Here is a 12,117-nt window from a genome sequence, read left to right on the forward strand (position 1 = left end):
CAATTTCTAAAATATTCTTCTGAGTTAATACAATGACCAGGTTTTATGTTTCAGGTTTTATGTTTCATAATTAGAAAATATATCAGTGGAAAGAGTGTTTCTGATTTATAATGATTTCTACTTTTTTAATCATAATTTTAAAGCTGTTTCTCTCTTTGATAATGAAAAGGTAAATACGTAGATAGAAAGCTGCTAGGGTGAGAAGGGCTTTAAGAAATAAGGTCTCCTTTGCACTTCTCTGGTTTTTAATTCTCAATTTTGTTTCAATACAAGCTTTATATAATCAATATTTTTGTCTTATTGCAGTGTATTGCATGAATCCATAAAAAGTGTACCTACTTTGAAATAGGAAAATTAATAGCTATCTATATCATTTTTAGAGATCATAGAGATTTAACACAGATATAGACAGACATGAATGCATAACTTTATGATGTTTCATTTAAAATTCTTAGAAATTTCTGCCTGTGAATACATGATTTAAAGGGTGAAGAAGGAGCTTACTATGTTATTTTTCTGTGTGAACTATACTTAGGCCCTGTTTATATCAACTGATTTTTAAGCTTGCCTGACATAAATGATGATAATTTGATCTCTTTCTGAACTGTTTTCTGTATGTAAAAGATGGAATATAAACACTGACCCAGTCAAAATCCTCGTTTTATTGCAGATTGCTTTTGTCATATTTAGATGAAGGCGTGGAGTCCTAAGATATTAGTAAATACTAGCAGTAAGGACGAAATTAATAAGAATTTAGCGATTCTGATTCCATTATTGATATCATTTATCGACTGGATTCCTTATTGATTCTCACTGACTCCACTTTGAGAGTCACCACCACCACTAAGCAGAATATCAAAGACATTACTTACATTCATGCAAATTAATTCTGTGTGGTCAAATATTTGTGCATGTTGGAGGTATGTCCCTCTTTGTTGCGATCAGTGTTGGGACATTACTCAGTAAAGTAAAGTAAAAAGGTTCCTACACAAAACATTTTTCTTAAAAGTAATGCACTTAATTACACCCAGGAGAAAGACATTCATTATACTACCTGTTACATTACTTTCATATTGCTTAAAAAAAACAAAAAACCTGAACCACACTCATAATTACTATTTGACAGTATATACCTGAGGCTCCAGCCCCACACAACAACACAAATCCCTATAATAATGAGGACACACATGATTTTTCTCTTAGTACTTAGGTATGAAAACAAAGCCGACAACACTGTATTCAACACTGTATTAACTGTATTCTAGATATAAAATGGCAGAAAACTTTTTGCAGCTTAACCAGGGCAAAAACTGAAATTTTAATCATCGGTCCTGAGGCTCAGAAAGAGAAACTCTTGTCTAAATTACAGGCATTTTCACTATGTCCTTCACTACAAGTGAAAATGCCTGGGTGTTATTTTCGACTCTGAGCTTGGTTTTATCCCACATATTAAACATGTAACCAAATTTGGATTTTATCATCTAAAAAATATAGCCAGAGTCCACCCTATTCTCTCTCGGGCCAACACGGAGATGCTGATGCATGCTTTTATTACCAGTCGCATTGATTACTGTAATGCCCTGCTCTCTGGTCTTCCCAAAAAGAATATTTCACCTTTACAACTTTTACAAAACAAAATAATTCTGGGTTCTTGGCTAACTTAGCATTAGCAAGTGGAGGCGAGAAGCCAAAGTTGTGTTAACAGTATACTGCAGTTGTTTCTGTCCTGGAGCAGTCTCCACTTCATACTCTCATCCTTTTGTGCAATAAAAATAAAAGTATTGTCCATATCCACAAGCTAAAATATCCAAAGGCCACACAGGTTTGTTTGTTTGTTTGTTTGTTTGTTTGTTTGTTTGCTTGTTTGTTTGTTTGTTTGTTTGTTTAAACATGTCCTGCCAGTTGTAACAGGCAAAATTATGGTCTGAATGTTTTGTTGTGCCAGACATATTTGGTTTCCCTAGAGGAGCACCGTATACTTTCTGTAGACAAATATACAATTTTGCTGTGTGTGTGTGTGTGTGTGTGTGAGAGAGAGAGAGAGAGAGAGAGAGAGAGAGAGAGTTACAGACAGAGAGAGAGAGAGGATGTGTGTGAGTGTTAGTAGCAGAATGTACTAAAGGAAACGCCGGCCGCCCACAGCAACCAAGAGAGCTGAATAGCCACTACAATATTCTCCTGAATGATAGGTGTTGCCACTCAGAGAGTACCACCACATAAGCGCTGATATAGCAGGAGAAGAATCTTTTTTTCCTCTTTTCATCTCCCTTTGTATATTTTAATATTTCTCAGCTTCTGGAATGTCATTAAAATGGCTATAAAAACTGACATGATCACACCATAGGATGTGACATCATCTTCGCCATGCTGTGCTGTCCAACAGGGGCTCAGAGGTGAGAAATAAAACCCTACAAGGCTGCCACCTGAACTGTGTAGCATCAGTTTCACCCGCGATAGCTCTGGCAAAACAATCACTCTATAATAGAAAATGGCAACCAGAACCCAGGCCCCAGGAAATCTCTGGGAGAAAAGTTCCACCCCTAGCTGCTCTTTTCCAGAGAGGACAATGCAGGCAAGACAGCAGATCTGAGAACAGACTGCTGCAGGTTGTAAACTCTTAATTTTAAGTGTGGCCAGAATGCCAAAAGGCATCAACACCAGCTGCCACTGGAGACAGAGTGCTAAAAATAAAATAGTCCTATTATTCTGCATTTAATGATTGCAACTGTAGGAATGATGTTTCCTACACAGCAGCTGGAATTAAGAGGCGGTTACACTATAAACCAAAGTGTGGGTAACCTACAATAAGGTGCAGACATGCAGCTTACCTGTAGCTGTTGTGAAACACAATCAAACCACCTGAGTTTACCACCACAAACTACTGACAGCTAACATCATCCTCCAGAGAAGGAGAGAGAAGAATCAAAGCAGAGAGCACAACCCACCCAACCACACTTATAATTCAGTGTAATTCATTTCAATGAAACCTCAGCAGAGGGTTGCTGAGCTAATGAACAATCTTTAGGGTGGATTCACTTGATTTGTGTGTGTTGCAGAATGTGGCATGGTGGAAAATTGAGAAAATCCCCCACTAAGCATTGGGTTGGTATTATTTTTCATTTTAATAATCGCATGCTGTGTTTTTGTGTGAGCTGTGAGGTGTGGGCCACAACCATGTGGAGTGGAGATTCTACTCTAGTCCAGCTGCCAGCTCTTTGGAGTGCACTGTTACAGCATGGAAGCCAGTTGACATGAGACATGAGAAAAGTGCACATTTCAAAGGAAATTATTTTTAACCTAACCTGGAAGTTTTTGCTTTTAAAATAATCAAATGACACTGGAGGGAGGACTCGTTTAAATCAGGATTCCTGTGGATTTGCTGTGATAAAATTACTGGAGTGGAGATGCTCGGTGTGCTGAGTTCATGGAGGAATAGCCTACTCTGGAATTAAAGAGTAACCAATGAGAGGAAGTTGGTAAAGACTTCAGCTCTCAAACTTCTGAAGTTTGAGAGCTGAAGTCCCAGGATCTGGTGTGGAAACCTACTCCTTAATAACAGAAGCCCTGATAAGGTGGATGGAAAGCCTTTCTCAGAAAAATGCAAGATTGATATGTGTTTGGCTGCTCTTTCCCTTGACGTACCACTTTTTCCTGTGTGTAGCCAGTCTAACATTTCTAACCATGGCAGCTTTGGGCCTTTGATTGCAGTCCAGAACTTTGTCTTCAGCCACTAGTCTGCTTTAGAGGAAAAATAAATCTTGCGTTACTCCATTTTCAGTGTGTGTGGTGGTTTCCTACTGGTCACTATTAGAACTTAACACATTCTTGTAAGGAGGCTGTGGCGGAGGTGTGGCCCTGGGCGCGGCTGCAGGGAAGGAGTGGTGCAGTGAGCTCAACAGGGTGGTGCTGGAGAGGCAGGTGAGAACACAGTTGATGGAGTTTGGGCTGATGACGGTTTCCTTCTCCTTTTTTGTGAGACGGGAGAGGAGCGGAGGGGAAGTGGGGATCAGCTGAGACGGGAGCTGTCCAGACGGTGGACTGTCAAAACGAATAAAAACTCAGAATAAACGTTGCATCTGGCAGTAACAAACTGTGTTTGTGTGTGTGTGTGTGTGTGTGTGTGTGTGTGTGTACGTGGGTGAAGTGCATCTCACAGAGGCCATTTTGTGGCATACATAACATGTGTTCATGCATCATTACAATGACAACAAATCTTTTGATCTTGCTTGCTTACTATGCTTAAAACTGATTCTCAGTCTGGGACTTTATTTATTGTAAACATCACTCTGAGGGGAAAAAATGTGCTGGACTGAATCTCTTTGTGAATTCAGAGTTTAAAAAAGCCCCTGGCTGGGCCTCGGGGGCTTTGGTCTTGGTTGGTGTGTTGCCGGGGTTGTAGGCGGGTGGGTGTATGGGGGCCCAGCCCTGGCGCAGGGTGCCGCCGGTGCGTCGAGCCACCTGGGGGGCTCTTCAACTGGTGAGGGAGGTTGTCACATCTTGCAGGAGCTTTCCTCTCTTCAGGAACTCTCTCTGCAGGAGGGGGAGATACAGGAGAGGTGGAGGAAGATCTCAGCCTGGGCGTCTATTGTCTTATGTAGTCTGGAAGATGAGTGGATGATGGGGTGGGTGCAGTTTTCTCTGTGGTGGGGTTGGGTGGACTGTCCCGGGCTCTGTGGGGCCGGGAGGCGCTGCTGCACTGGGCCCAGGCCCATCTGGCGGGTCGCGGAGTATGGGGGTGCCTACTGGGGTCAGCGGGGGAGATGACCCCAGGGAGGGGTCACTTGCCCCTCCCTTCCTTCCCTCCCCATCTCCAGCTGCCTCCCTCTTCCCGCTCCACCACAACCACCCACACATGCAGGGCCTTGGAGTAAAGGTATGTCACCAGGGTGCAGAGGAGGCTACCCCCCCCTCTGTCCCCTTCAGGCTGCCTCTGCCTCAATTTTATCCCACAACTTAGACATCCACATTACTCACACTCTCATTATACATACATATAGGATCTTGGGGGTGGGCACGAAACACGGAATCCAAATTACCATCAGGGTGTACACCTCACCCCTGGCGTCGTTGCCCACCTCTCAATTTTAAATACACGTAGACATTGAGGGCTAGCAGGAGGGACCATGCGCTTATCTGCTGCTATCTGGCAGGTAGCTCCATGCCCTCCTGGGTTTTAAATGCACCCCCCCCCCCTGGCTTCTGCTCTGCGGCTGCTGAGTGACCCCTGGGACTCTCCTCAGCTCTTTCTAGGACAGTGGCGCCGCTACTTTACCAAATTATATGAAGGAACCTTTTGAAAAAAACAAGCGCGTCCATGCTCACAGGTGTACACACGGGTGATCACACACACAAACTACACCCTTTTTGGCTCCTACCTTAAAGCACACTGTGTGCTGTCGATATTACGTGCTGCACAATAATGTTTAAGACTTAGTATTTACTGTCATATTCTCATATATCATTGTGATGTTGTTTATTCTATTACTCTCGTTTTCTTCTGCTTGTTTTCTTTTTTTTTTCTCAACAGGTGATCCAGGTGTTTAAAAAAGTATAAAAACCTCACATCTGAGGTTAATCAAAAAAGATCAACAAAACTATAAAGCATACAGCATGTGTAATGCTTAAACAACGTGATATGATATATCAGGATAACACAAAAAATATTTAATAAACAAACACATAATCAGCCGAAAAAGAACTTTGGTTTGAGGTATCAATGCTTTCTTCTCATCAGCACTCACGTACACTATTTTGAAGTGTCTAGTTGCTCTTTCACTCAGCCGCATTTTTTCGCAGAGAAAAACCGGTGGCTGATTACCACCTGATCACCACCTGTTTTTAACATAGTGGGTGATGAAATTGAGCCCACATCTCCACCTAGTGGACAGAGAAAGAGCTACAGTTTTACATTGTACTACATTTACCCTTCCTCTTGTGTTAGGGTCGGCACTGACCCGTTTTAAATTTTAAATGCATAAAAGAATCACATAAATGTGTTTATTGTATCAAGGCTTTTTGACTTTGTCAGGAACCTCTATTTTTTTTTATATAGAATAGCATTTATTATTTACCAAAGTTTTAAAGATATTTTCTTAATTTGCATGTTTTTTATTCTTTTTTATTCTTTTTTTTTTTTTTTTTTTTTTTGCCTGTCCCGTTTGGTTCTTTTGCCATCAGAATTATTGTCTAAAGGCGAAGAAAGATGCTCAACCGATTTACTTTACCAAATTGACCATCCCAGTCTTGCCGTGATGGTCTATTTGATTCACCTTTTCTTGTTTCTTTTATTTATTTTTTATTTTTGCTTGCTAGATACGGGACAGACGTGAATGAGGAAAAGAAAAGGGAGAAAGGAAGGGGGGAAAAAACTGCGGAGAAGAGGGACGGGGATAAAGGGCAAGAAAACAAAAACCAACTAAATAAGCAGACAAAAAATACATATATCAATCACCTGGATCACCTGTTGAGAAAGAAAAAAGAAAACAAGCAGAAGAAAATGAGAGCAATACAATAAACAACATCACAATGATATATGGGAATATAACAGTAAATACTAAATATTAAACATTATTGTGCAGCACGTAATATCGACAGCACACAGTGTGCTTTGAGGTAGGAGCCAAAAAGGGTGTAGTTTGTGGGTGTGATCACCCGTGTGTACACCTGTGAGCATGGACGCGCTTGTTTTTAAAAGGTTCCTTCATGTAATGATCTGCTAGAGGGTGTGGGGGGGCCACAGCCCCGTCCTCCAGGGCATGAAGCAGGTATGGAGGAGATCAAGACTCCAGACATCCAGAGGACCCCAGAACACAAGAGACCAAGGAAAACCAACAGAGGGGCAAACGCGCCACTGTCCCAGAGAGAGCTGAGGAGAGTCCCAGATGCGTGGTCACTCAGCAGCCGTGGAGCATTAGCCAGGGGGGGTGGCAGTGACGTGCCCGTGAGCTCCGCCGGCAGCCAGCTGTGCCTGAGTGAACGAGCCCCAGGCCGAGAGGCTGAGGGCACCCCACCCCCGAAGTGGCCCGAGCGAGCCCCAGGCTCCAGGCCCCAATAAGCAGCCAACAAGGGGTGAGCCACAAAGAACCACCAACGCAATAATGTCTGAGGGCGTCTGCCACTGGCAGGGGAAGTGGTAGGGGGAGATAGGCCTCCATACCTTTGAGGGCCTGAGATGTCCCCAGAGATGTGGCATCTGATACCCAACCTGACATATAGACACAGACATACAGGCACACACAGATACAAACATCCATTCCCACCCTCATGCTCTCATATGCAATTACTCAACACTCAACCAACGTGGAGACAGACATAGAGACACTGTACACACAGTTACACTCCCCAAGCATACTCTAAGCCCCGGGTCTAGGCCCCTGGAGGGGGAAACTGAATACAGACCCAGGTGGTGTTACCCTTTTCCCTGTGGTGGGGAGAAGCAGACCACCCCGACTCCGCAGCAGCAGAGATGCCCCACACTCCAGACCCCAGTCGGACGGCCAACTCCTCCTCCTGGCCCCCTGCTCCAGCAGGTCGCAGAGAGCGGGGGTGTGAGAAGACTCCAAACCTCCCTCCGCCCGCTCATATGTAGTGTTAATGCATGTGTGTTTTAAGGTGCATTTAAAACCCAGGAGGTAAGCGCATAGCCCCTCCTGATAGCCATCAGTGTCTACATGTATTTAAAATTTAGAGGTGGGAAACGACGCCAGGGGTGAAGTGTACACCCTGATGGTCTGTGTGTTTTGTTTGCCATTTTTATTCAGTTCCATTTACAGAAGCCCTCTTATTCAGCTACTATTCACACCTATCCAATGTATTCACACCTGGTGCTTTCAGAAAACAATGGAACGTCCAGCTGGCCCCCTCCCCAGGCGGTCAACACCTCTACCACTCAGTAAAGCTCACAAATTTCTCCATGTGCCTTCACACCTCTTCACAAATGCGTTACGGGAGCTTCTTTTTCTGCTAAGATAAGGTTGCAATTAGTCGGAGGAGCTCATATACAAAAGTTGCAACGGTGCCCAGGAGCATTGCGTGATTGACAGTTCTCCAATCACCGGTTCACACCACTGTACTTACATACTAATCATTCATGTACAAAATGTGCTTGTCTCCAAGGAGAGTCCCTCTTCTTCTCTCCAGGCTTTATAAACAAAAACGGTGGGAGATGTCGATCAGTGGCATGTGCACAGACTTTGAGTCACATATTAATTCAAACAGGCTGCAGTCCTGTCACTCTTGGTTGACCTTGATGTGATTTGAATACGCAACCTTCTGATCTGGAGTCAGATGCGCTACCCCACAAGGTCCCACAAACCTGCCCCTCTGCCCAAAACTTCTGAAAATCTCTGCAAAGCCAATCCATCTTCTTTCCACACAAGACATCAAAATTGTTGCAGGGGGCTACTTGTTATCACTGCTATAGAAAGGCTAGAATGACAAATCTTAATCCTTTCTGGCTACGTTTGGTTTTCAGTTAGGCGGCAGTACCTGGTCACTGGTCTCCCGGCAAACACAGCCAGCCATTTGGGTACACCCAAAGCAACACAGTGGTCCAACCGTTTACCGTCACTTTAGCAGCAGGTACACCGTTGCCTCCATTGTTGTTCTTGTGTTGCAAACAGGTGATGTCACGCTGTTGAGGTAACAAAGTGAATGGGCTTTGAAGAAGATGTGGCGAACAGGTTATATTCACTAGGATTTGCTTCTTAGTTAGGCAACTTCTGGGTTTAGTCTGTTTTGTCCAATTTTTAGAAGGTGAATGGCTTCTTCCTGGAAACCTATCCCAGACTTGTAAGCAAGCCTTTCGGAGCACAGTTGTTTAGTACGTCCTGAAAACAGACGAGCCTAGCAGAGGATGGTTTCGATCCATCGACCTCTGGGTTATGGGCCCAGCACGCTTCCGCTGCGCCACTCTGCTCCACACGTACCACAAGACTAGCGCTGCTTAAAAGTGGGCCTTCAATAACATCTTGCATGAACAAACTGTGGGAATTCTGAAGGTGGACGGTACCCGTTTGAACACTGACTTTTATAAATCTTTGTCACCTCAGCGTTCAATGCTTCAAAGCTTCTTGGACTGCTTGTCAGGTCTCGTGTGCGGCCCAACAGATTTTAAGCTAGGGTCAGCCAACCATTTCCTCGTTAGCTGCTAACTCGAATCACTGAGCTTATTGTGTGAGCCACTGAGTCGCATAGTCACGTAAACGCTTAGACGTGAAAACACTGACACTTGGTGTTGCGTATGTTTACTTCCTAAATAAACCCATGAACTCTCTTCAATGAACCTTATTTTACCTTTAGTTAACTAAAATCGACGTTCTGTTACACGAACACACTCTGCTGATGCACTTCGATGCTCTTAATACTTCCCGCTGATTGTCAATGGTAGTTCTTATCGGTAGAGATGTAATACCGTCTGTAATCACAAGCACCGACATTAGACATGAAATCTGAATGTATCCAACACAGCGGACACAGTGACATTGTCCACAGTGAAAAACTATCCTGGATATGATGAGCTTGCTTCAGAATGCCAAGCCCAGCTCTGAAGCTGCTTTTAGATTTCATTATCATTCAAAACTGTTTGTTTGCTCGGAATGAAAAACTTATACTTGATATTTGAATGTTTTTTTCTTTACAATAATTTTGTGAGTTTCTCTTTGGTGCAGTCTTTACTTCTTTCAACTATGTGTTTACATGTATCTCATGGCATGGTTCTCTGTATACCTGCAGCATGCGAGTGTTTTGTTTGCCATTTTTATTCAGTTCCATTTACAGAAGCCCTCTAATTCAGCTGCTATTCACACCTATCCAATGTATTCACACCTGGTGCTTTCAGAAAACAATGGAACGTCCAGCTACCCGGGCCCCCTCCCCAGACGGTCAACACTTGCGGCTCCCCCATCACCTCTACCACTCAGTAAAGCTCACAAATTTCTCCATGTGCCTTCACACCTCTTTCCATACTTGAAAGGGATGTAAACAGACTCTCTAAGACACAGGACCCATGCAAAGCAGCTGGGCCAAATTCGGTGCCTCCATCCACCCTGAGGCACTGTGCTGATCAGTTGTCTACAGTGTTCACTGACACCATCAACAACTCACTGGAGACACGTCATGAGTCATGGACCTGAATTTCTGGACAGACGGACGAGTATGCCACAAGCAACTAAAAACCTCCTATTGGAAGGGAATCACAGGCTGCAGTCCCCTCACTCTCGGCTGACCTTGACGTGATTTGAACACGCAACCTTCTGATCTGGAGTCAGATGCGCTACCATTGCGCCACAAGGTCCCACAAACCTGCCCCTCTGCTCAAAACTTCTGAAAATCTCTGAGAAGCCAGACCATCTTTCCACACAAGCAATTTTTCTGCAACTGGAGGTTGTTCAACTTGTGAATGCAAAGAGGTTGTGCCAAAGACGCATGTCATTTCAGACCATGCATGTCAACATGCACACGTAGAATCTCTCTTTATACTTGAAAGGTTCTCCTCTTTGAGAAAAGAATACAAATCGAGGTTTGAAGTGCGCTTGCAGTAGTCAATCAAAGGCCTAATATAGTGTCTGTCATTCAGTGCTCACGCTCTGATGAGCTTTGCAAGCCAGCTAGACAAATTCTTAACAATGCATATTTGTTACTGATGCTTGTCAGAGAAAGACAAAGTCCTTGGACAGTGTCTAAAAATAAAAGACCTTCCTCTCACACACACCTAAAAAGTGATTGCTCAGAAGGGAGTGCTTTTGTACGTGATGATCTCCTGTCTCAAACACAAGCTGCTCTGGAGAGGCTCCTTGTGCCGTCTGCACCAAAATGCTATTCATGGGGGTAGGAGACCAGTGCTGTCAGCCTTGAATGAAATCTTACCTGACTAAACGACCTTACACTTCACACACAATGGTCTCTTCAACGACTGTTAATGGTATTTACCAGAGAAGTGACTTCTGAGTAGGGAGTGTTCTGGCATGTGATGATCTCCAAAAGAACCAGCGCTGTTGGAGCAGGGAGCAGGCATCTCTCACCACAGGCCAAAAGGTGCAGGTGAAGTGGAGGAGCTGTGATGGCCGAGAGGTTAAGGCGTTGGATTTGAAATCCAATGGGGTGTTCCCCGCGCAGGTTCAAACCCTGCTCACAGCGAAAATGCGTTACGGGTGCTTCTTTTTCTGCTAAGATAAGGTTGCAATTAGTCGGAGGGGCTCATATACAAAAGTTGCAACGGTGCCCAGGAGCATTGAGTGATTGACAGTTCTCCAATCACCGGTTCACACCACTGTACTTACATACTAATCATTCATGTACAAAATGTGCTTGTCTCCAAGGAGAGTCCCTCTTCTTCTCTCCAGGCTTTATAAACAAAAACGGTGGGAGATGTCGATCAGTGGCATGTGCACAGACTTTGAGTCACATATTAATTCAAACAGGCTGCAGTCCTGTCACTCTTGGTTGACCTTGATGTGATTTGAACACGCAAGCTTCTGATCTGGAGTCAGATGCGCTACCATTGCCCCACAAGGTCCCACAAACCTGCCCCTCTGCCCAAAACTTCTGAAAATCTCTGCAAAGCCAATCCATCTTCTTTCCACACAAGACATCAAAATTGTTGCAGGGGGCTACTTGTTATCACTGCTATAGAAAGGCTAGAATGACAAATCTTAATCCTTTCTGGCTACGTTTGGTTTTCAGTTAGGCGGCAGTACCTGGGCCCTGTTTCAGGAAGCCGGTTTAGAAAACTCAGAGTGAAAAACGATACGCAGGGTTGAGTAACCCCGAACTGTCCAACTCGGAATATTCGGTTTCAGAAAGGCTGATAACAATTAGTTCAGTCAACGCGGAGTTGCTTTAACCCCAAGTGAAGCGCGCGGACGAGGATACATAAAGCCCTGATAAGCGGAGCACAGATTAAGCGAGTCACCATGGAGACGGAGGGAAAGAAGGCGCGGTCAATGTATTTCACAGCGCTTGAGGCTGAAATTCTGATGGCAGCATATGCCGATAACATGCAAATTCCGCGGAAAAAAGTAACACAGCCACAGCTGCAAAAGAAAGGGAGCATGCATGGCAAAACATAGCCGACAGAGTCAATGCGTGAGTGTTAATTTAAACATTGATCTAGGGATT

General features: G+C 44.1%; 3 non-coding genes across 3 annotated transcripts; 1 reads left to right on the forward strand and 2 right to left on the reverse strand.

Annotated features, from left to right (window-relative positions):
* Nucleotides 1-8,845: 8,845 nt before the first annotated feature.
* Nucleotides 8,846-8,917, reverse strand: trnam-cau (transfer RNA methionine (anticodon CAU)). Its single transcript has one exon. It is a non-coding gene; the product is annotated as a tRNA-Met (tRNA).
* Nucleotides 8,918-10,222: 1,305 nt separating this feature from the next.
* Nucleotides 10,223-10,294, reverse strand: trnaw-cca (transfer RNA tryptophan (anticodon CCA)). Its single transcript has one exon. It is a non-coding gene; the product is annotated as a tRNA-Trp (tRNA).
* Nucleotides 10,295-11,053: 759 nt separating this feature from the next.
* trnas-uga (transfer RNA serine (anticodon UGA)) lies at nucleotides 11,054-11,136 on the forward strand. Its single transcript has one exon. It is a non-coding gene; the product is annotated as a tRNA-Ser (tRNA).
* The last annotated feature ends 981 nt before the right edge of the window (nucleotides 11,137-12,117 follow it).

The sequence above is a fragment of the Copadichromis virginalis genome, linkage group LG23 (assembly GCF_057382275.1).
Source record: "Copadichromis virginalis isolate Kocher_CV1m ecotype Utaka linkage group LG23, C_Virginalis_male_GT1.1, whole genome shotgun sequence".
NCBI classification, from domain to species: Eukaryota; Metazoa; Chordata; class Actinopteri; order Cichliformes; family Cichlidae; genus Copadichromis; species Copadichromis virginalis.